The sequence below is a fragment of the Chlorocebus sabaeus genome, chromosome 24 (genome assembly GCF_047675955.1).
Source record: "Chlorocebus sabaeus isolate Y175 chromosome 24, mChlSab1.0.hap1, whole genome shotgun sequence".
Classification (NCBI taxonomy): Eukaryota; Metazoa; Chordata; class Mammalia; order Primates; family Cercopithecidae; genus Chlorocebus; species Chlorocebus sabaeus.
Genome location: NC_132927.1, coordinates 5,021,482 through 5,044,626, shown reverse-complemented (window position 1 = coordinate 5,044,626; position 23,145 = coordinate 5,021,482). Strand labels below are relative to the sequence as shown.

The following is a 23,145-nucleotide window of genomic DNA, read 5'->3' as shown; positions in this document are numbered from 1 at the left end:
TTTGTCCCTGTCAACATTTTGTTTCCCAAATCATATCCTGAATCAACATCATCTTATTATGATAATAATATGGTTACTCTTAGGGATAAACGTTAAGGCATTATTTAACATTCATGTCCATACTCTGGGCACAGTGCTAAGCATTTATGTGAATTATTTATTTTAATTTTGAAGTGACCCTACGAGGGAATTTTAATAATATACTCTTTACGCTGAGGAAATTGATGGTATAAAAGTAAAAGTGATCTCACATTAAATAAATGGTGAATCCAGGATTCAAAAGAAGTTTTTTACCTCTATGGTCATTCTTTTATTATGGCCACATTGCATTGTGGGTGATATTTGGTTCCAACAAATTATTGTTTGAACAATGGTAACTTACTTCAACGATTCTCCTGCCCATATGGTTGTATGTGCACTTTGTATATCACAGAAAAGGCTAGCAAGAAAACCTGAAGTTGACAAATGTATTATAATCCTGGCTTTTCTCCTCATACTGGATACTTTACACCCTGATTTTTATCAACATGCCAAAAAATTATCCTTGTATTAAAGGTGGATACACAGCAAAGAAATCACAGGTTGGGCTCCATGGTTCATGCCTGTAGTTCTAGCACTTTGGGAAGCCAAAGCAGGCTGATTGTTTGAGCCCAGGAGTTCAAGACAAGCCTGGACAACATGGCGCAACCCCTTCTCAACAAAAAATACAAAAATTAGCCAACTTTGGTAGAGTATGCCTGTAGTCCCAGCTACTCAAGAGGCTGAGGCTGGAGGATCACTTGAACCCGGGAGGTGGAGGTTGCAGTGAGCCATGATGGTGCCACTGCACTCCAGCCTGGACAGCAAAACAAGATTCTGTTTCAAAAAATAATAATAATAATAAAAGAAAGAAAGAAAGAAAAAATGAAATTATAATGTTTTACTCAGAAATTATTCACTCATGACAAATTAACTGTTATGAGAAAAACCTCACTAAAGGCCAGGATCATTGCTCACTAAAATGTTTCTACCATTATAAATAGTATATTTGAAATTTGTGTTATTACTTTATTTTCTTTTCATCTTTTCTTTTCTGTGACAGGGTCTTCCTATCTTGCATGAGCTAGAGTGCAGTAGTGCGATCAGTCACTGCTACCTTGAACTCTTGGGCTCAAGCAATCCTCCCACCTCAGCCTCCCAAGTAGCTAGGACTACAGGCACGGGCTACCATGCCTGGCTAAATTTTGGGGGGCCGGGTGGGGTAGAGACAGGATCCTGCCATATTGACTTAGCTGGTCTCAAACTCCCGGCCTCATGTGATCTTCCTGTCTTGGTCTCCCAAAGTACTAGGATTACAGGTATGAGCCACTGTACCCAGCCCTGATTGATGTATTTTCTAAGAACACAGCTACTTTGACAGCTAAATAATAATGCAGAATGTTGTCTGAAAAACATGAATTCAGAATGAAAATATTTTTATGGACAGAACATTTAATAACATCAAGTTTAATTAGCCTGATATTAATTCACAATAATAGTGGCCTTATCACTGGGACTGAAGTCCAGTGGAATAAAGTCCCCACCCTTGTCTCTGAACCATATTTGAAGAGGGTATTCTTATGCTGTTCCTGGCTTTCCCTTAATAGCTTTCATGGCTAAAATTTTTTTCTGTAAATATGTAATACCTTCTATTAGTTTTAGTCAAAGTCTGCTGGATAGGAATTAATCTGTGAAGATAACTTTGCACATATTTTGCTAATTTATTTTGTGCTGATCTGCAATTTTAACAATCAAAGGGCAATCTCATTTTGTGTTCTTTATTTCAAATTTCTTGCTGGTGGCTTTCTCACTATAATCTATAAGAACCAACAAGAACTGAAAATAATTTCAGGACAAGAGAATGTACACTGAAAAATCCTGGCTATCTATGAGAAATGAGTGAAGATAAATAATTGCAGCTGTTCTCTTTTTCTTTCACTTAAGGTAGAAACTGTGTGTTCGCAGAGTTCAGTTAATTATTACAATACACATCTTGATTACCATACTAAAAATCTCCAAATTCTTCCTATAAGAGGTACAATGTTTCTTTATAATGGTGCCGAACTGGTATGGTAGGCAAGAACTGCTGCACTGGAAGCAAGTAGTTCATAATAACTAAAAGCTATTATACAGTGTCAGAGAAAGGTGATGCTATATCAGTTGCACTCCATCAATAAAAAAGCTAGGTCTCTTCAAGCTTTATGCAGCCACGGTGCCATGAACTTCAAGAGCATTATCCAGTGGCTACAGTCTCAGTGTTCCTTTTTCCAACTAGGCAAATGCCAAGAGGAGTGCCTTCTCACAAACAAGTGTGTAGATGACAGTAAATGCAATAATAAGAGTAATTAATCCACTGGGTGCTTCAAAAGTGGAATAAGTCAGCCCAACAGAAACAATGATTTGTGTTCCTTTATTATTATTTCTTCTTTACCTGTGGAGCCAGAGGCAAGGAAGATGACCAAGAATTCAGACACGGGAGAAATCTGGATAAAGTTAGGAGCCTGTCTAATAGGTTAGAGCCTGGAAGATACTGTAGAGGAAAGTTGTTAATTGTTGTTTGTTTGTTTGTTTAGTGCTGAAGTAACTTTCTCTGGAGACACATCCTGAGCACTGTAAAGAACGTTGTTCCTCCCCAAATGCCTTTCTTCCTGGATCCAGCTACTTTTCTTTGAGTTGGAGAACTCATGCTTGAAAATCTCTGATTGATAACAGCACACTGATGGGTAGATATTATTTGATGGGAAGCTGATGATCATGCCAGCCTTCACTGTATTGACTAATGAAAAACCTCTGAAAATAACAACATGAAAAGGACAAGGAAAAAGATTATCAGTATAGAAAAGTCAAAATTTCTTAATAAGAGAAATAAACAAAGACGAAACCAGGTTACCAAAGCAAAAACAATTTTAAAGTATATTAATACCATATTTGTAATTTTAAAATTGTTATGGTGATTTGCTATGTTGTTAAGTTCACCAAGTTTTATTTTTTTATTATAGAGTTAATTTAATTGATAATAAAATGAAGGAAATTCCATTTAAATAAGTATTGTCTATCATGTCACCATAAAAATTTGGTAAAGTCTGAATACTCAAGCTATTTCAGTAAAGCAAAGAAAGGTGAACAACTTGTGCATAACTGAGTATGTGCAATGTTATCCTACAAAAAAAATGATTAAATAAATAAACGGGGCCAGGTGCAGTGGTTCATAGTACTTCGGGAGGCTGAGGTGGGCGGATCACCTGAAGTCAGGAGTTTGAGACCAGCCTGGCCAACATGGTGAAACCCCATCTCTACAAAAATACACACACACACAAACACACACACAAACACACACACACGCCAGGACTGATGGCGGGTGCCTGTAATCGCAGCTACTTGGGAGGCTGAGGCAAGAGCATCGCTTGAGCCCAGGAGGTGGAGGTTGCAGTGAGTCAAGATTGTGCCACTGCACACCAGCCTGGGTGACAGAGCGAGATTCCATCTCAAATAAATAAATAAATACATAAATAAAAATAAAAGGAATTTAAAAGAGAAAATTCTAAGTGAGTTTTGGGGAAAAAACAATCTTACAGATCCTACATATCTAATTGTATTACTGTATTTGATTACTAGCAACTGTACAACTATAAAAGATATGACACTACAAACCAAACTCAGCAACTATATGGTTTCATTTGATTCTGCTTTAAAAGTTTCTGTAGTCAGCAACAAGACGAACCATATTAATGGAGAGAAATCAGAAGAAACACAAAATTCTAAAAGAAAAAATATATATGCTCCAAAGAAAAACTAGAAGAAACAGCTGATAAAATATTCAAGAGGTCATTGCTATCTGGCAAAACTAATGAGTGGGAAAATAACTCAAAGAAGAATGAAAACTTTATCATGTCTCCACTACTAATGGACAATAGCTTGGGATACTTGTCTAAAAACTGTACTTTTTTTTTTTAGAGACAGGATCTCTCTCTCTGTTGCCTAGGCTGGAGTGGAGTGGCACAATCATAGCTCATTGCAGCCTTGACTTCCAGGGCTCAAGTGATCCTCTTACCTCAGCCTCTGGAGTAGCTGGGATCGCAAGTGCACACCACCTCAAAAAACTGTACTTTTGGACAATGACTTTTGGTTAGTGTTTGTTTTGAACTCGGTAACTTAATAGTAGGTGCAAAATAAATAAATAAATAAATAAATAAATAAATAATAGGCCATTAAACTTTTCCTGATTACTTTCAAGAAAGAATCTCAAGCTTGATTATAATGGTGGAGGAAGCTTCCATTTTAGAGAATAACTTGTTAGTCCTATGTAATTACATTCTGAGAGACAAGATTTGACTTTCAAGTCCTAAAAAGTCATTACCATGATGCCCTACTTTAGTCATGTAACTGCAAATTTGTAAGGGTTTTATTTTCTAAAAACAGGAAATCAAAAGGAATAAAGTACTAGCCAAATTGACAATGATTTCTTTAAATTTATGGGAAACACAGTGCCTATAGTTCATTATTTCAGTGAAACATTTGGTTTGTCTTGTCAATAACTATTAAATGGGGGTAATATATAAAGATGAAGAAGCATTTCATCTTTTTCAATGAGAAAAAGAAAATGCATTTATCCTGTGAATTACCTGTACTGTTTCATGCATAGCAGCTGTATTGCTGCCACACATCTGTGGAAACACAATATCAGCCAACTGTTAATCAAGGATCACTTCCCTTCAAGGTGACTGATGATCCACTGTTAAAACAGCTTATAATAATAACTTCTTTGAAAAGGTGCTTTAGGGTTTTCAGATACATCTTACCAGTCCTGCTAGCTTAATGCATGTTTGAAAGCTAATTTCTCATTAATATTTAAAGAAGAAATGGCTTTGGAATGAAATTTAAATAATCAATTTTATTTTAGAAATACAACATTATTGGCATTATTTTCATTTCGATTACAAGGAGTGATAATGTCCAAGATTGGCTTTTAAAACTGTTAATGAGCCCTGGCAATGCGAAAAAGGTATGGATTAGGTAGATGTAATGAGATATGATTAAAGGGTGCAGGCACTGAAGGGTGTTGGAGAAATTCTATTCAGAAAGCATATAATTAGTGTCTGATAAAAGTACTTAGTAGATAAGATTTTTGAAGAAGAAAGGTTAAGATAAACACATACTTTATGACAAATCTGCTTAATTTTTCCCCTTTGGTTCTCTTACATACTCAATATTATGTTGAAGTTTCATACATAAATAATGTTTGTCGAATACTTGATGCAATTCTACCAGACAATTAGAGTGTTTTAATTGCCAGACAGGAGAGAAGAAAATGTGTTGAAACATCTTATTCCATTTTCAGTGTACATTTCTTTGTTGATTTATGTAATGTAGCTAATAATATACAACCTATCCAGGTTTTAAACAAACAAATGAACTTCTAAAAAGCAAGCTTTCCGTAAGTTGCTAAGCAACTCCAAAGGCACATTTTATTAGTTTAATAAATAACATTTAGATGAAGACAAATCCTTAAGAAGATTTCTAACTTTATTTTATAAAAAGTAGAAAATCCAAACAGGTACCCTTCTGATTTTCTTGTTTCTAAGGCCTCAGGGGTAGGCAAAGTTACTGGCATATTCAGAGTTATATTTGTCTCACTAAGCAAAACATTTCTTAGATTGAAATTGTTGCCATGATAGAAGTTAAGACCTGGGACTCACAGTGCAGCTCTCCAGAGTTGGAGCTCATGCTTCATTCCCATGACTGAGGGTTTTCCAAGCTCAAAACAGCTGACATTTTGAGCATAGTAGTTTGTGGTTGTGGGGGTCCGTCCTGTGAATTTAACATGTTCAGCAATACACTGGTCCTCTATCTACCAGATGTCAGTAGTGGCCCCAGAGGTGCTGTAACTAAAAAATGTCTCCAGACATTGTGAAAAGTCTCCCAGGGGAGGGAAGGGACAAAAATCACCCGATTTGAGAACGACTGCAATTGCATAAAGGGGAGATATGTTAAATGCAAAAAAGAAAAAAAAAAAAATCTAGAGCTTAACTGGTGATGAAGATATTTTGGGGTTAGTTGCCTTCTCTCAATGTCTAACATCCCCTGTCACTATCAATAATGAAAAATAAGGGGGTAGTACTGATTCCAGTGGTACTCTGGCTTTTGTTCTATGCAAGATTCATTCCTGATTTCATCATTTCAATGCAATCAATTGTATAAAAATTGAGAAGGGACGTAATGATAGCTCTGACTATAGCCATTCTCTAACAGTACTGCATTCCAGAACTGCACCAGAATCTTTTCTCCTGCAGTTTTCCCTATATTCAGTAGCTGCCTAGAATATGTATGTGTATACATATGTGTGTATGTATGTATGTATGCATGTATGTATGTTATTGAGACAAAGTCTTGCTCTGTCGCCCAGGCTAGAGGGCAGTGGCGCCATCTCGGCTCGCTGTAGCCTCTGCCTCCCAGGTTCCAGCAATTCTCCTGCCTCAGCCTCCTGGGTAACTGGGATTATAGACACAAGCCACCATGCCCGGCTAATTTTTGTATTTTAAGTAGAGACAGGGTTTCGCCATGTTGGCCAGGCTAGTCTAGGACTCCTGACTTCAGGTGATCCGCCCACCTCTGCCTCCCAAACTGCTGGGATTATAGGCATGAGCCACTGTGCCCAACCTATAATCATTTTTAAAATAAAACTCAATTTTAGTAACGTCATCCTCTGCTCACAGGGTCACCATGGGTCTTTATTACCTCTACTATCAAATAGAAACTCCCCTGAATGGTCTTTAAGTTTTCCTTCAATTTACCACCAAACTCCATCTCATCAAACATCTTTCTCATCTTTACTTATGTCCCCTTTACTCTTCTTACACACAATCAACTTGCATATTCCAATCTCCATGTGTGACATGTACAGGACAAATTCATTTCCTAAAGTTTTAATAATTATTCCTGCCTTTACTTCTTATCAATATCATACTCTATTCTAAGAATGACAGGACTGCAATTATTGTGAGGTAATTATTTACTGAATGCCTTCAATATGCCAGACACCGAATATGGTTTAGTAGCTGTTTCTATCAATTTACATTTCATTATTTTGCCCAACCAGATTGTAAGTTCCCAGAGGGTAGGAGCAGGTCTTATTTGTATCCCTCTGACACCTCTTAATAATGATGCTAATAAATATGCTTTATATTGACTTGCAACTATAACATTTCAAATTACTGTCATGATTACTAGCTCACTGGTTATATATTTTCAGTATTTCACAGTCAATGAACATGGGTCATTAAATGCTCTAGGGAACAGACTGTGGATTACACAACCGGTGCTCAGTAGATATGCATTTAATACATGATGAGCGACTGAATTCAGTCTCACAACTTCACAACTCTTAACTGGTTACAAAAAATTCTTTTGGCATTTAAAAACAAAAGTTATTATAGAGAACAAGAACTGCCGAATGAGGCAGAAGACACAACACGGAAGTGAATTAAACTATAATATAGCAGCAGGAAAAACAAAAGAGGAGTCTTAGTTTCTGCCTCAAATTCACTACGAGAATTTAAATTCATTTCATAAGGTCTTGACCTCTTATCAAATAAAGCTGTTTTAAAAGAAAGCGAAATGCTGGGCACAGTAGCTTATGCCTTTAATCCCAGCACTTTGGGAGGCTGAGGTGGGAGAGTCACTTGAGGTCAGGAGTTCAAAACCAGCCTGGCCAAAATGGCAAAAGCCAGTTTTTACTAAAAATACAAAAATCATCTGGGCATGGTGGTGCACACATATAAGCCCAGCTACTCAGGAGGCTGAGGCAGGAGAATGGCTTGAACCTGTGAGGCAGAGGTTGCAGTATGCCAAGATGGCACCACTGCACTCCAGCATGGGTGAGAGTTGGTAAAACCCAAAAACCTAAGAATCACAGCATTTTACCTCGTATGTATAAAGAAGTTCAAAAAAATATTTTCAGCACAGGTGTGGTGGCTCAGGCCCGTAATCTCAACACTTTGGGAGGTCCAGGCAGGTATATCACCTGAGGTCAGGAATTCCAAACCAGCCTAGGCAAGATAGTGAGAACCCCTCTGACAAATAATTAGCTGGGCGTGGTGGCAGGCGCCTGTAATCCCAGCTACTTGGGAGGTTGAGGCAGGAGAATTGCTTGAGCTAGGTAGGCAGAGGTTGCAGTGAAGTGAGATCGTGCCATTGCATTCCAGTCTGGGTAACAGGGCAAGACCCTGTTTCAGAAAAAACAAACAAACAACAAGCAAACAAAACTCTACATAGTTTTTTCAACAATTTTTGGTGATTTGACCTCCTGTTTGGGGGAGTCCCTAAATAGATAACACACAGAAGCTAAACACAGAAGTCAACTGATTTGAGGATACCCGTTAACCCTAGGCACAATATGCCTAAAGACAGAATATCATTTATCCAGCAATTCTTTCAACATGTATTGCGTGCCTACTAAGTGCAGACACTGGCCTAGGACCTGGAGGCCTAAATCTCAGCTGCTGGTATGAATTTGTACAGGGAATTCAGAAAGGGGAAAGTGATCTGAAAAGCCAAAAAAGATTTGTCTTCAATGAGCCTTTTCTCTCCACCTCTAGCTTTCTCGACCCTCAAATCTATGGAAGTGAAAAAAACTAAAGGACGTTCAAGTTTTAAAGAGAAATTAAAGAAACAAGTTTAGGATCCCAGCAGCCACCTGGAAGATAGAGAAAACAGCTCCCAACGCTATCCATCATCCATGTGACTGGGCGGAAGTGCAGGAGAGCAAGGGGGCCGGAAATGCAGGGCCCGGCGCGGGGGAGGGGAAGAGTCACGGCCCGCGAGGGTTGGAGACCGGAAGTGCAGGTTCTCCCTTGCGCGGGAGAATGTCCCTGGGCAGGGCGTGACGCTAAACCTAGGTCGCACGAGGCCTCTCAGAGATTCCTCCCACCACAAAGCCCCATCACAGTACAGAAGGCTTTTTGCAAAATAGGAATTTCTCAGCTTTTCCGAAGAGGTTCCTAAATGTGGCTGTAACCCTGACGTGAGGTTTGTAGTGAAGGGTCCGCGCTCTTCTCGCAGGGTTTTCTTAGACGAATTGGCGTCCCCCAAGCCGGACGGGGAAGGGAAGGGACCCCTGGGCCTGGAGCCACGCGGGTGGGGCCGGGAGTGCTGAACTGCCCGGCTAAATGCGGAGCGGCGCCCCCTCCCTGAAGACTAGGGGAAAGTGGGACGGGGTCCGGGCGGACGCGATCGCAGAAAGCGGTCATTCGGGGGCACCGAAAATGTGGCTGTTGGAGTGGTTGGCAGTGGCGTTTATTGAAAGAGGGGCGCTTTATTCTCTCCTCCCTCCTTCCCCGAAGCCGGGGCGACTGGCGGCGATCAGGGCCGAGAACTGGCTCCGGCCTCTGCGGACGCCCGAGGCGCGGGTGGCGCTTTGTAAGAGGCCGCTGGGGCGAAAGGGGTGCGGGGACGTACGCAGGGGGGCTCTTTTCAAATTGAATTGTTCAGAATAAGGCTGCCTTCAGTTTTTTATCTGGGGTATAGAAAAGAAGCTAGAAACTCGGAGTCTCTCTGTCTCTGCCCCAAATTAATTGAGAAATTGTCAGCTTGCCCTGCAAATGCACTTCTCTTTACCTCGCTCAGTCTTTTTCTCCATTCTCTACCCACAGAGTCGCTCCCGCCCCTACCTTCATCCCACACATTTCAAGAGTCCCCTATGTATTCTACAAAACACAAAACGACCATTTGAGCCACTTTAGTCCTTCTCAGCATTAGGTGACTGATTTACATCAGAATAAAACTAGAGTTTCTTGCAGGTCTTAATGTAATTAAAATGCACCATCCCTGTATGTTCCCAAAGGAGTAGGAGGAAAAGTGTTTGGACAGGGGACTGATCTTCAGTAGGTCTTCACAGCTTGGTTTATACCATCACTTTTAAGCTCTCTTCCACCTAGTTGTCACTGAGAATTCGGTTTGAGAGGAAATGGCTTTCTAGACGATTTTTCATCTAGATGATTTTTCATCATATTCAACTAAGAGTCTTTCTCATCCTCTAGCTCTCTGAATGTCGAAAAATATAATAGAAATTCTGCATTGATTTCCAAAGTTCTGATTTCCAAAGGAGCCCTAACTGTCCTGTCCTGCCTACATTGCCTACCCTCTAACATCCTGGGAATGGGAAATAAGACTGGGATCGGTGGCGGCAGAACTGCGCACCCTAACAACTTCTGATTGTTGAAAGGGGGAGGGGAGAATGGAAGAGAGGAATGGAAAGGCAAAAGAAAAAACATTTGTGTTCATTTACACATTTCCTGTGCAGAACAAAAAAGTCCCACCATCAGCAAAAGAAGTCTCTTCCTCCAAAATAGCAGCCAAAGAGAGAAAATTAGAATATGCATAAAGTCTTTCATTTTCATTCGCACAGAGCACGATTTCCAATTTCCGGCAGATTTGTATTTAAACTGCTCGATTAATCCCAATTTCTGAACAGCATTTTACTTAGCATTTTCCCAAAACTCACCTAAAGAGTTATTACTCCCTTCCCATCACCCTGTTTGGGAGCCTCCCTTTTCCCTATTCTCTGACTGAGAATAAGAATTTCATTGATAAGACTGTAACTTTATTTTTCCTGTCCATTGTTTTCCTTTTAAAACTAGGCTGATGCATTGGACCACACTTGAATGCAAGCTGGTTGTTGTCTGTGAAGTCGCAACTGCAAACGAGAGCCTGTTGGAAAGGATATGTTTTTGAAATGTGTACCTAAAAGAGAATAAACATGATAGGGCCAATAGACTCTTGCAGATCCACTCATATCATCAAAACCTTTCCTATTCTACCCAGGTCATCTTTTCACCACTAGAAATAGCTGAGATGCTTGGACATAATCCACCCTCCAAACCTTTCCTTCCCTCACTCCTTTTGAGGAGCTTGATAGACAATCATAGAATCCTCTTCAAAGGAATATTCCTCTTCTTAAATATTCAGAGTGTCAGTCCATTAAATCTCCCTACAGCCCATTACTAAAATATTTTGCTTTGCCACTTGTGTAACAGATCTGGCTGTATCTGCCTTGAAATTTTCTTTGTTGGAAAAAATGTTATTGAGCTTCATTTGAGTATCTTTTCTGAAATATCATCTCTTGACTTGGGCTTATGGCTCCTGCTTTTGAAACTGTATATGTTTATTTTACTTAGTAGTAGAATGTTAAAAGAATAAAATCACTACATATTGACTTACTGAAAAAAAATAGATATCTTAATTCCATCAACCCCTACATTCCTCACACTTGCACACCCCAAGACAGAAAGAACCCTTTATTTGATTCATAATGTAATCTAAGCAAAATGTAGTGGTTCTGGCTTTCCTTCAGTGTTTGTAGATCACATATAAACCCCAATTATGATAGTCAAAAACTTAGAAATGCTAATATTTGTTCCAGCTTTTCAGTTTCTGTAAAAAACATACATATTTGAACCATATGTAGCATGGTATATGTAATATAGGTGCATAAGCATTTAAATGTATGGTTTAAGTATCTGGTTACCTAAACAGCCATTAAGATATTGGGATGTAGAAGCATATTAATTTTGTTAAATGGATGCATAAACTGCATGTGTAATAGTGTCTGCATGACTTACTACTTTGAAATAACTGCTTTTATTGTTTCTTTCTGTCATGACAAAAGTATTACACAATTTATTTTAGTTGTTCATTTTTCTGTTGAGTTGGAGGTTCTCAGTTATATACCATTAAAACCAAAATGTTGGAAAATAAATTCTCAAAAGCCAGTTGGGAGTACATGTAACAGGATTGAAGGCCACATTTACTGGCAGTGCTGATTTCTTTTAATTTTCTTATTGAAACATATGATTGTTTCTTAACCACAGGAACAATTCAGACAAATAAGAAACTATCATAATAACAGAGTATTTTTCTTAAAATATTATTTTAATTAGAATTTCATTTTATATGGAAAGCTCCTGTTTGATTTCAAGTTGCAGAACTGTACTTCCAGAAGAGTTGGAGTGAATTTAGTAGTTATGATTAGTGCAGTGAGAAGACTGGGGGTGTCACTGAAGAATAGATTGATATATAGTTACAGCCAGAGCTGTATTTCTCCCATTGCAGGCTTAGGCGAGATAAGCCTGAACATCAGAGAATTTATCATCAGAAATGAAAGCTCCTCATTCTTTGCTGATCTTTAGTGAAATAATATTCTCATGAACTGGAATTTTTTTCATACTTTTTACAATGAAAAGACTAGGAAGAAATGAAATGAACTAGGATTGTTCAGCCTCCCTGCCGTGAAAGGTGAAGAGATGGATGCATGGTACTACAGCAGGGAAGTTGCATTCTTTTTTTTTCTTTTTTTTTTTTCTATCCCTCCCTTTCTTCCTTCAACTACTGCTTGGTTTTGGGATAGTGTGTATATGATTTTGAAGACAATATCTTCATTAAAATTTTCTAAAGGATAAAACTTGGTATTAATATTTATGCCTTTCTCTTTGTAATTTTTAAGGTGTACAGATCTTGCTTTTACATACATTACTAGGCTATATTACTTTTCAAGAAAACAGAACAAAGAAAATATGTTCAACGGTTACTCTTCCTTGATCTAAAATTGTCCTTCTACAGCTAAGATTCTTCTCCATTTGGCCGTAGCTGCTGGACTGCCAAAGAATTTCTGTCTCAGTCTCTGTTCTCTTCCATAATCACCCTTCTTCTCCTAACCAGCTTTCCTTCCCCCCTCACAAAAGAAGGAAGTTATAAAACAACCTGCTTTCACCTCAATATCTTCCTGATAAATATTGAGTCTAATTCCCTCCCAATCCATTTTTTAATTTCATTCATTTTCTTTTTGGGGGTATAATGGTGCCTGGGGGTTCATGAGATGGGAAGAACATAGGGCTGAGAGGAGAGTTGGATTACTGCAGACACAGACTCACTGGCAGACACTTTCAAGCCTAGTCCTAGGAACTGGTGGCTGTTCTTTTACCTAAGCAATAAACCTTGGCAAGTTTACAGCTCACAAAAGTATTTTTCCCTTCCTCTGAAGAAATGGGCTGAGCTTTACTTGCCAGACCACCACCAGTTACGAACATCTTTAACCTGCTCTCTTCCCTCCAGGTATACTCCCTTCACTTCATTATCCTCTTTATGTCTCTCTATCCCTAAAGGAATCAAGAGTTCATCCTGGGGGGTCTAATTCCTACTTCTTACGTCTTGCCCTATGGGCTGGCTTCCTTAGGGCCAGTGATCCCTTTGGACTCATAGGAACCTCAGTGACTCAGCCCTTCTCAAACTCCTCAGCTTTGTAAACTTGCTTCCCAAATAGGACAGCTTGCCCACTCACCAGCAGGGCTCCAGCCAGAAGGCACCTGGTCCTTTTACCCAAGAATCCCTTCACACGTCTGCCTCCGCACCCAGTTTCCCGTCCCCACCCCCCGGCCAAGGTTGGTTTATTTGGGAATGTCATCTGCAGGGCAGCATGTCCATAGCAATAAAGGGGAGTGGATACAAAAATTCTCAGTGCCATTAAAAAGACCTACCATATTAGACCAAGGGAGTCTCTATTAGGAAACTTGGGTTGGAATAGATCATCCATTTAACCAGTGAAACAAGAAATCAGAGAAATGCCTGACTGCAGCTGTGAACCACAAATTTCAGATAGAAATGGATTACATCTTCATCCTGTCAGCCAGATAAATTATTTTAAAATTGTTTCTGCTATTATTTGCATTATTATTATTAAGTTTATTTTTGTCATTATTGTAATTTTTGTTATTTATTTTTGTTGTTGTTGCAGCTATTATACTATTCAACAGAAGTTTAGAAAGATTAGTCAGATTAATTAGTTTATTGGTAATTTAAAGCTGAAAACTAGTAATTAAGCCAAAAACTAAAAATGATCAGGGATGATTCATACTAATGTAGGATTTGGGAGGAAGAGAACCTAAGTTTTGGACATAAAATTTGGCAGCTGTGAAATAAATAGGACTTGGGGATAAAAAAAAAAAAAAACTGAAATTTTCTTAGTCATTCAATCACTCCCCCTCCCCCAAATTTAGCTAAGATTATTCTGTATTTGCTTGGTAGAGGAAAAAAAATTCTATTTGTTTTTGTTGACAGGGAACAAAGATCCCATGTATGTTCTTCATGTGATTTGCATTTTCACGTGGATTCCCTCTGCTCAGGACCAACCAAACATTTAAGATCACTTCCCTCCAAGTTTGACTCTTTTATCTCTTTGCTCTTGTTAGGCACCTCTCTGAAGAGGGTGCATCATGTAAGACAGGTATACAATTTCAGCCCTCTCAGACATTCTGTGGAATACAAATTCAATAATGCAATTTTCTTCACAACATGCTCTGTTCTCTTTCAAATATAATTAATGTTTTGATAGTATAGTTCTTTAACTACATACATACACACAAACACAGACATACCCTCTAGCTTTGCTGTTTGTGTATCTAAAGCAGAAGTGGATGCAGGCCTTTGAGTGACTCCTAAAATTCCTCAACTCCAGCCCACAGAGAAGAAATCTGTTTAGGTAAAAACTGCACAGTCTGTTGCCTATCCAAAAATATTTAAAACAATTAAAAATTGTAAGCTCCTAGGATTTAATACTAATTTTTCTGTTAAATTTCCTAGAAAATAAAGGAAATTCTGAATTGATAATTTGATACAGACATTTACTAGAGAACAGTTAAAATAAACAAAAACACTGTCCTAAAACCCTGGTTGTCTTTTCCAAGTTTTGATGATGGAAATTGAATTTCAAACTCTTCCATTTTATCCAATTGGTGCTAAATTGACAGATGTATAAAAACTAGCAACCACAATAACATAACTACAATGACTTACATTAAAAAATTGCTTACTCTATCAAATACCTCAGCTGTATATTTTAGTTGAATTAACTCTCTTAATTGCTATCGGTTGTATATAGACATATTTGTATGTGAAATAGATGGTCCCAACAGACAGACACAGATATGTAGATCACATTATGGCCAATAGGAGTTAAGTGAGTAAATCCTGAGCTTCCACATTCAAGTGTACTCTATCCCTAAAATTTCATTTCTTCAAATGGATTATAATTAAAAGAGAACAAATAACCTTGCAGATTGCAGGGAATCACATATTTTCTGTCTTTCGTATAGAAAATATGTATTATGTAATGCTTAATCCAATAAAAATATAAGCTTTGGTCTCCCTATGTTGTTACTGAGTTGAAGAAGCTACATCTGTGGCACTAGAATACTGATTTCCAAGCATCATGGCCATTTTGTTTGAATTATGAATATATAAAAAATGCTGGTAGGGGAAATATGTGACACATTTCTTTCCACAGATTTTTTAGAGGGAATGTGTGAAAGATTTTATAAAAATCTTTTAAAGTTTTTTCTTAATCTTCATGTGATATTTAATGTTTGGAATTATTAAAGAAGATAAAAGAATCAATAAGGAAGGGAGAACACGCGACTGATTTCAAATAGGTCTTACTGAATGAAAAAGAAAATATTTTCCAGTGCAGTTTTGCAAAAAAAGAGGGAGGGTATAATCAGTGAAAATCTCATTTGTATTTTTTTGTTATGATTTTAGATAATAGCCAACTAGGGTTCCTTTTCCATTACTTTGCTCCAAACTCTTTTCCTTGAAAGCATAAATGTGTAAACGACTTACACCTTTATTCTCTCACAGGCTAATACACAAACAAATATTTTCGTTAAATACTTGATAGAAAAAGCCCTTACAGGTCTACAAATTCAGTCTTAGTACAAGACTAAATTACCAGTCCAGTTGTTTAGATACAAGTGACCTGACATTCGCCTTTAGTGAGCTATAAAGCAATATATAAAAGGAAGATTTTTACAACATTGATCAGCAGTGATGTGTGAGCTATCAAGAAGAAATTATCCCTTAGACATTTTATATTTGTTCTGATTCTTCCTCCTTATTCCTTTCTTCCAATTTGTTCTTTGAGAGAGACACGACTAATTCTCTGATTTTCCAAAAGAGGTTTTGTTTGGCTCAGATTAATATTAAAGAAGATCACATACACGGTCGAAAAATATTGTTATTTTTCTTTAATGGGGAAAATTGGACTCCCGCGTGTCAGATCTGTGGATTTCCGAAAGGCAATGGAAATGGTACTGACATCACTTTGCACTTTAACAATCGGATTTGGTCAGGGTACAAGTTGTTTGTTTAACCCGACAGCTCGGTGCACCCCGTCGCACGCTTTGCACACTCATTAAAACAATTATTCACGACCTGTCGAGTGTTTTCGGGTTCATTCACAGGAAAGGCTTGGAGCGAGGGAGAGCAATTCAAGTCAACACTGTCCACTACCCCTATGCATGTGAGGACGAGTAGCTGCGTGCGTAAAAAGACGGAGGGAGGGGTGGGTGAGTACGCCTTAGCTATAAGTCCTGTTCATCCGATGCTCTGGAATCTCAGTCTGGACAGAATGCCAAGAACGCTGGTCCTACAAGGACCACGTCGTTGCTACGTTAACTTCGAGGGCTTGGCACAAGACAGGGAAAAAAAAAAAAAAAAAAAAAAAGGAAAATAAAATAAATAAACTCAAAACTCTCCCTCTGCTCCTCTTTTCAACCTTCTGCAAAACTTTTTAAGTCCCAGGACTCGCCCACCTTCGGTCTGCAGCCACCCGCCGGACTGAGAGCAGCTCCACCTCTCACAGCGCGGACGGACGCTAAGGATAAGTAGTTTCAGGAAAGCTCGCCAGGGTGAGAAGATTAATTCCTTTTCCATCTCCCAAGGCCCTATCGTTCTAAAAATAAAAAATAATAAATAAATAAATAAATAAATATTAAAAAAAAAAAAAAAAACATTGCTATATTCCTTGCACAGACTGGGGGTGGTTGGTTGGCCCAAAAGATGAAGAATAGGGCTGTTAACAGTATTTGGTAAATGTATTACAAACTGTTAACAAGGAAGAATTAATCCTCCAAACTTCAGTAAAAGTCCTACAAAATGATCATTAAATAGCCCTCAATAAATTAGGTCACTTTTTTTCTCTGAATTTTAAAGTCATCTTTAAATATTTTGTAATGGTGATAAGAGAGGCACAGACATTAACGCATCTCAACATCCCACTGTTGCTCTGTGCTTATAAAAGGCACACTACGGGGTCTTTAGTTTTCCTATTTGTTCAAAGGAATTCTGATATGTAACATTCCTGTGAGATATTAGTTCAAGAGATGTCTATCTTTGTAAGTTATAATCACACATAATGTTAAATAATACAATATATATATATATATGTATATACACACACACACACACACACACACATACTATATACTCAAGAACTCCAGATTGTCTCATTCAGCCTAAGTACCCCTGGCATAATTTAGAGTTAATAGATGTTTTAAAACACATGTATTATGTCTATATTCAAATGATTGCTACTTGATTTTTCATAAACAGCATTAATAAACTCAATGGCCAGCTTATTGTTATGAGGGTAACTTTATCATGCCAATGGAAAAAGACAACAAAGCTCATTTAGCAGTTTCATTCTATTATATCTGACATCACAAAATCATCTATTTTTCTATTTTATTGAAGCACATCAATACAATGTATGAAGAAAAGAATGGAAGTTTTCAAGCAGCATGAGGTTTTAATCAGAAACAGATTCCTAATTGCTAAAAGCAAGTATGAATAAGTAATTTCATAATCTCCTTGGGTTGCCATAATTCACTATCAGGTTTACTTAAAATGGATCTGTCAAGTGTGTTTCGCTTCCTATATAAGCTCTTTCATTAAAAGCAACCCACGATAATAATCAAGAGGCAGATGCTGAAATATGTAAGTAAATAACTGAAAGTCTCTGCATAAATAAACACAAATCAATGTAGTAATAGACAACACTATTGATGTAGGAATGATCGATTTTAGTTTTCTAACCTGCAAGCAGAGATTGCAATGTATAATTAAAAGTATATTTTTCAACTCCATTAATACTACTACTACTGGAAAAAAAATTCTTTCTTCCAGTTCTACCTGAATCTACTTTATTCCTTCTAGTGTATTTCTGATGGGATGGGAGGAGTACTCTGTTTTTTCTACAAAAGCTTTGCCAAACTTTAAAATGACATCATTAATTATATAAATTATAAAAGTATCAAATAATAAAATTACCACCTAATTCTTGCTCTGAATTTTTCAACCTTTATCCCAGCCTCTAATTATTCATTCAGCACATTTTAATAGGAAAAACACACAATAGTGCTTATTATTTTTAAAGATCTTTTTCAACTACTGTAGTACATTTTGGTTTAAATATTCTTCGGGCCTTTTGTTGAAACAAATAAGATGTCATTTCCTCAGTACACTATGGAAGCTCTCACACCTATACTTGCATATGGAAGCACCATGAAACAAGCAAGGAGAAAAAAAAACTGCGTTGTTTCAATATTGTTTCATATAATGATTGCAAAACAAACTAGTATCTGACTTAAAGAAATAAATATAATTTGGATTTCTAGAAATTCACATCTAAAACAATGTTTTAGATTTTGCTAAAAGTTAAATTTTCTTTTTGAGAATATGTATCCCTGGAAGGCCGAATTGATTTAGATTAGCAAGCACCAGTATGTGATGAGTTTGAATATTTAGATTCTGGAGAGTAATGAAAATACAGTGTTCATATTTTTTCTTCATCAACAAAGATGCTTATTTACATTCATTCTTGAATCCAGGCTTCTCCAGCACAAGCCTTCAAAAGAATGTCTTCTTTATGAAATTCAGCTACTTTGAAAGGGATTTTTTTCCTATGTGATATCACTGGCACACAAATATTGATTTTCATTGTCTTTATAATATTGTATCACAAAACACTCTCTCAGACTTCTCTCCCATCTAGGGCCAAGAATTCAAGGGCAACCGAATCCAAAAGGAAAATATCATCAGTTATTATTTAGGGCTAATTTAACAGATAATTTAACTTCAAACAACAATGATCAGGTCATTAAATTTCAGAGCAATGAGAAAATGAAAGAACTGAGAGACAACTCTCCATAACCCCATTACAGATTTTAGTCTTCGTGCTCAATCAACGGAATCAAAAACGTCTACGGAGGAAGATATGTTTTCACCTTAAACGCATTGATTCAAAGAATGAGACAATAGGAAGAGATGAGGAGGAATAAAGTTGAAGACGACGACTCCAGTTTCTGAGAGTGCCAGCGGAGTAGGCAAATTCAACCTAAGCCGAAAATGAACACCCAAATATGTTTGTTAATTAAACATTCCCTTTCATTCCAACACGAATCTCAAATCTGTAAATGTCCAACATGCTTTCCTCCTATGCGGCTTTTCTGCAAGATAGGGAAGATAGGACCGAAGATACGGAAAAAGATTACCTGTGCTAAACAACAGACCACGAAAAAAACGTGTGGCATTTTATTTTCCCTCTCACCCTCACAAACATAATTTGTGAGTTATTTGTTATCATTTTAAATGCCTTTTCTGATCACAACACTTTCAGAATGTCTGCCTACCTCAGGGTTTGATAGAGGAACTGGCGAAGACGGTGTTGAATCATAGAAATTGAGTCTTACTTGCAGGGGAGGGCGGGTGAGGGGAGAGTCGGAAGTGGACCACCTCTGTTCTGCGTAGCCCTTCCTTCCCATCGCCTTTCCCAGACTGAAGATTACCGCCTGAGAATCTCCGCACTCGCGGGATACTCTGCCCACCGGAGTCCCGGCCTCCCTTTCGCCAACAACTGGCCGCCTTCAGTGCTCTTGGAATTCCCACCCCGAGGCTACCTCTTTTCTTGTGAGACCCCTCCACCTTGGACCACAGGCTTGGGCAGAGGGAAGCAAAATGGGATAGAAAGCGAAGGGGGAGTGGGGTAACAAGTGGAGAGGAGAAGAGATGTCCATTACAGAGCAAATAATTGTATCTACTAGCTGAGAAGTGCTGAGATCTGAAACCGCATCGGGTAAACAAAAGGCAACAACTTTGGGAGGCGAAAAAAGGTTGGGGGGAGGTGGTGGCACAGAGAAGATTAAGAAGAAAGGGAAAAGGTAGGGAAGCGCGCCAGCCAAGGTTCTGAAGTCACTATTCTTGGCATCAGCCAGTGTGAGCTACCAAACGTACAGCTCTGCTTGTCCTGGGCAAGAGCGCCCTCACGTTGCTGCTCCCTGCGCAGCGCCCGGCTTCACGCTCTGCGGGGATCTCCGCCGCGACGTCCCGAGAGCTCCTCTCCTCCTCGGCCACCGCGCAGCCAGGGCGGCCCCAACTCAGCAGCTTAAGTTACTTCTCCACACCGGTTCAAAACCCGAGAAAACAACGCTGCCGCGTCCCTGCCACAACGACTTCAAGTCCCGCCATTATGCCACCTCTCCATCTTCACCCGGGAGTCCCTGAGGCGCCGGGAAGGCTAATTAATAGGACACCGCGACGAGAGTCCCAAATTCGCTTCGGGCCGAGCCAACCTGTGTCTGGCGCGTGCTCTCAGCCACTCTGGGACAGAGAGGCTCTCGAGCGTACTACCAAAGTCTCCTAAGTGTGCATTATGAATCAATTATTTGCCTGAGATTTCCAAAGCCAGGAACTGAGATATTCCCAGCAGGGACAAAGTCAAGCCCAGAACGGTGTTCATTTCCCTAGTCTTTCGAAGAGACAGAAGAGGAGACTCCCACACGCACCCAGTGCCTCGCCCGACCCGGAGCAGCCGGGCTAAATCCGACTGAGACCCTGGTGTGACCCAGGCCAAGGAGCTGGGGGCGGAGGGCCAGCTCTGGGGAAGGTTGGCGATGTTAGTGTACACATAGAGAGAGAAGGGCGATCCAAAGAAGAAGAAGAACTTTAGAGAGAAGCAGGTTCTTGGCTCTGGAGCAAAGAGCTTTAACTGAAACAGGGATAGCTAATAACCCTGTGTTTGGGCGTTAAGAGCGTCCCGGAAGTTCCTGTAGCAACCATAAGACTCAGAAATCATATTTCCACGAAATGAATTAATTTACACTTTAGGACCTATTTCAGTCTCCCACTACCACTTCTCCGTCTAATTTTTTCTCGTTTTCTCTCCATGTTCCTTTTGCCGTGTCTACATCCTTTTGAACTGGGGATTCACCGTGATTTCTGTCAACGTGGAAAAAAAATGGGCATCCTTTCAGCTACGTCTGTTGGTAGTGAGCCTGCTAACGTTTTCTAAGAAAAGATGAACACTTAAGGCCAGGACCCCAAAGTCAGGCGTTAAAACTCAGTCAAAAGCAGTCAGTTACACATATTCCCTACCCCACCCCTTCCCCTCTGAAAAGCACTTTCACTTACGGATCTTTGCTGTAAGAGCGCTTCCAGTCCTGATATCCTTTTTCTCGGCATCCTTCGGACAACCTCAGGCAGAGCCTTAGATGGTGGGGAAAAACAAAAACAAAACACAGTAGAAATCTGGAGGGAGACAAGAGGCACAAAACATAACAATACATCGTCTATTTGCCAGCCTGGAGCCCTCTTGGCCTACATACTAAGGATAAGGTCCCTAGAACTGACCGCTAGGGTGGGAAATGGGTGCCTTTGGGAGCCAAAATCTGTGGTTGATTATTTTAACTGCTGGTGATTGAGGGGAAAGGGCCCTGAAGGGAGGATAGAAAGGGGGAATGAATGGTATAGAGAAAAGAAATCCTTTACAAAAAAAAAAAAAAAAAAAAAAAAAAAAACCACACACACACACACACAAAAGAAAATCTAGCATGAAATACTAACTGGGAAAGATCTCTAGCACCTTTTAACTCTTACAGGTAGGTAGTTCTTAGGAAGAATGCAGACGTGTGTGCCCAAAAGAGAGAATCTAGATGACCTCTATTCTATCCGTATCTCCAGGATCTGGCCTTAAGTAGAAAAATAAAGAGGGGAAAATTTTAATTCAAGTTTCACCTACCCTGCTTGTTGGAATGGCTGTGCAGATTTTCATGCTGGAGAGTTCCATCTGTCTGGCAGAAGCTGAAGTGGTGTTGGGGGCAGGTTATCTGGTGAAGTAGGAATGTACAGGAACCCCGCCCTCTAGGCACAGTTACACAACCCCAGCAACCCATCTCAGCCAGTTCTAAAACCTCTAATGATCTTCACCTTCACCCTTTGTTAGTCTAATTCTCCAACAGGCTTTTAGTCTCAAACACAACCAGCCACTTTAGCTATTCATAAAAATAATTTCTCAAAAGCAAAATTTTCCCAATGCATGCAAATTCCTCAACAATGTTGTAGAAAATACACTTTTTTTAGAAACCACACTTCTATAGACTTCTAAATATATTGAATTTATCCACGTATTTGGGTGAAATATGCACCAACTTAAATATATATTAAAATCAATACACTATGGGACTAAATTTTTGCCTCTCTGCCTTTGATTTTATGCAAGTCACATAAACTACATGAAGGCTTTCCACAAATACCATAAGGATATTTGTATTAAACCTTGTTACTTCTAGACTTTATGTTCATTTGGTTCCCAGTTTTGTAACAGGCTGAAGAAACATACTTGAAATAATACTTTAACTCCTCTAGTTCAATTACATGACTTTCTCAGTGTTTTACCTATTAATATTTTTTGTTAACTTTACAACAGACAAATTCAAGTAAAATACTTTAAACCTGGAAATAAACTTTAATTTGGGATTTCAAGCTTTAAGTTGTGATGAGTTTCAGTTCCAAAATCTCACAAAGGACAACCTTCGTCTTATTAAAAACAATGATAAATATGAAAGAAAATAATCCTCAAAAGTTTTGAAATGTATTTCTGACATAAACTAATTTTAACGGTCAAAGTTGGAGACAACAAATAACACAAGATTACAACCCGTTCGATGCAAAACTGTATTATATGCCACACCAGACTGTCATGTGTTTTTTGAGAAGATAAGTTGAGGGATGATAGGATAGGTCAAGGGAAATGAGATGTTCATACTAGGCTTCAGGAAGCCTTTACAAAGTTCTCTCTCCATATATCCACCTTCATGTCTAGTATACCTAATAAACTTCTAATCATATCCATTATATATAATTTGGACATGGGTCCAAGCAGAACTTCCACTCCAGTACTTTGTTTCTATGAATTAAAAGAAATCAGTTTTACTCTTGACTTCAAAGTATGATGTTTGTCATTAAAATTCT

The 23,145-nt window shown here is 38.7% G+C and overlaps 1 pseudogene; it reads right to left on the bottom strand.

Moving 5' to 3' along the window:
• Positions 1 to 324: 324 nt before the first annotated feature.
• LOC140710124 (uncharacterized protein encoded by LINC01551-like) lies at positions 325 to 22,976 on the bottom strand (annotated as a pseudogene).
• Between the last annotated feature and the right edge of the window lie 169 nt (positions 22,977 to 23,145).